The 1956-nt window shown below is 58.6% G+C and overlaps 1 long non-coding RNA gene across 1 annotated transcript; it reads right to left on the bottom strand.

The window, feature by feature from the left end:
* Positions 1 to 842: 842 nt before the first annotated feature.
* On the bottom strand, positions 843 to 1511 carry LOC106699074. The gene is made up of 2 exons (XR_001350498.2): positions 1363 to 1511; positions 843 to 1032 (listed from the first exon to the last, which is right to left on the bottom strand). It is a non-coding gene; the product is annotated as an uncharacterized LOC106699074 (long non-coding RNA).
* Positions 1512 to 1956: the final 445 nt, after the last annotated feature.

Raw genomic sequence — 1956 nt, 5'->3', positions numbered from 1 at the left:
AGGCCTTATTTTTTAAGTCTTCAGAGAAATTTGAATGGTCCAACTATATTCATAGTAGCTGTAAAGCACGAAGATATCTAGTTTTTAAAACAGTATTTAGTATGTTTGATTACAAACCCCGTAACAATGGCTTAAACCCCGTTGGGCTTGCTTTTTTCTGAGAAAGCCTCAGGCCGACTGATACAATGACTCCGCAGTGTCTCCGGGACCTGACCTTTGCTCCGTGGGCATCACCCGTGTTTCCTGAAGGAAGGACTGAAGGGGAAAGGCGCAAATGAGTCTCTTAGCAAAACAGGTTTTCCTGCAGCTCCGCTTGCATATTTCTGCTTACATTTCACTTAGTTAGAACCGTGTAGCGTGCCTGTTAGCTGCAAGGAATCCTGGGAAATGGGCTTTTGGGAATGAGCAATTGACCCCAAATGATTCTCGAGATGCGGCAGCCACCCGCACTGTGAGTGGAGCGCATCCGCCTGGTCCTCCCTCCACCCGGCCCCACCGCGCCTGCCGCACCCGTGAGCCTCGGACCACAGCCCGGCCGCCCGGCTCTCCTGCCCCTTGCGTGGCACCACCTGCTCCTCCAATGGCCCCTCCTCTGGAAACCCCGGCCTCTGACAGCCCTGCCCATCAGTGTGCGGGTCCGTGCTCTCCTCTGCCCCAGGCCTGACTCACCTTGGTCCCCATCACCCAGCATGCGGGCGGCACACAGGAGGCCTCGGGGAAGGTGTGAGGAATGGGTGGGTGACGGTGTGAATGGGTGGGTGTGAGGGGTCATGAGGAAGTCGGCGAGTGAGGGAATTCGTGAAGGTGGTGGTAGGGTCGCGGAAGGAGGAACGCAGGAGGCCAAAAGGGGTAAAGAATTAGGAATTTATTACATCTGCTAGCAGAAGGGCTGAGACCAAAATGGCATCAGCTGGGTAGGGTAGGGGGAGCGGGACATTCTGGTCGGACCAGGTGCAGGTGGGGCCAGGTGAGGGCGATCGACTGAGCTGGGAGAGGCGTTTACTGGAGACCGAAGGCCGTTAGTCATGAACCCTATAACGAGAACAACAGGAAAATCACCGGAGGGGCACGAGCCCCAGCGGGCACAGTGCAGCGCAAGGATGTGCCCAACGGGTAGGAAGGGCTGAAGGGACCGGGGGCAGGGCAGCTAGGCACAGACAAGAATCAGATGTGGGTGTGAGGAATGGAATGGACGGATGAATATCTGAGACTGCATCCCGACTCAGTTCCTCCAACAAAGCAAAATGGGCGGTGGCCACCTAAGCTCCCCGCTCCGCTCCAAGCCTCGCCAAGCCCACCGCTTCCCGCCGGAGGTACTAGTAAGCCCAGAACCCCCACGCGGCCGCGCCCGAAAAGGTCTACCCGCTGGACCCACAGAGCCCGTGTCCTCACCACCGGGATGCCCACTCCCCCAGGCGCTCCCCCTATTGGCAGGCGGGCGGGGACTGGCGTCTTTGAGAGCCTATGTCTCTCCGACTTAGGCCGTGGGCCCCGCCTACTAAGGAACGCGCCCTGAGTGGCCCAGGCTAGTAGGAGGCGGGTGTCTATTGGCTGGATAACAGTGACTGACGCCATGAGTAGCTTATCACAGCTAGACTCCGGAGGCGGGCTCCTGTGTCAGACCCGCCTCTGGGAAAAACAACGCTGGAGGTAGTTGAGATCGAGTAACTGCAGGAGAGAAGTCAGGGGGGTTTCTGGCTGCACGAACCTGGGCTGTTTGCTGCCTGACCTGGGTCCTAGGGAGGCATGGAGACTTGAGAGTTCTGGCCCCTTGGTCCTGAGGAGGCTGGGCGCCCGAGAGAGGAGGGGATTGAGGACCCGTAGGAGGAGTAACGAGGGGCCTAGGCTTCTGGGTCTGAGGGAGGAGGGGAAGGCGAGGCCCTAGACAGGATTTTGAGGGAGGAGGAAACTGGGAACCTGAAAGGTTGGGGGCCAGGGGTGGGGACTCCTTGGTCC

Source organism: Myotis lucifugus, unplaced genomic scaffold (assembly GCF_000147115.1).
Source record: "Myotis lucifugus unplaced genomic scaffold, Myoluc2.0 scaffold_300, whole genome shotgun sequence".
Lineage (NCBI taxonomy): Eukaryota > Metazoa > Chordata > Mammalia > Chiroptera > Vespertilionidae > Myotis > Myotis lucifugus.
This window is presented reverse-complemented; position numbering and strand designations above follow the sequence as displayed.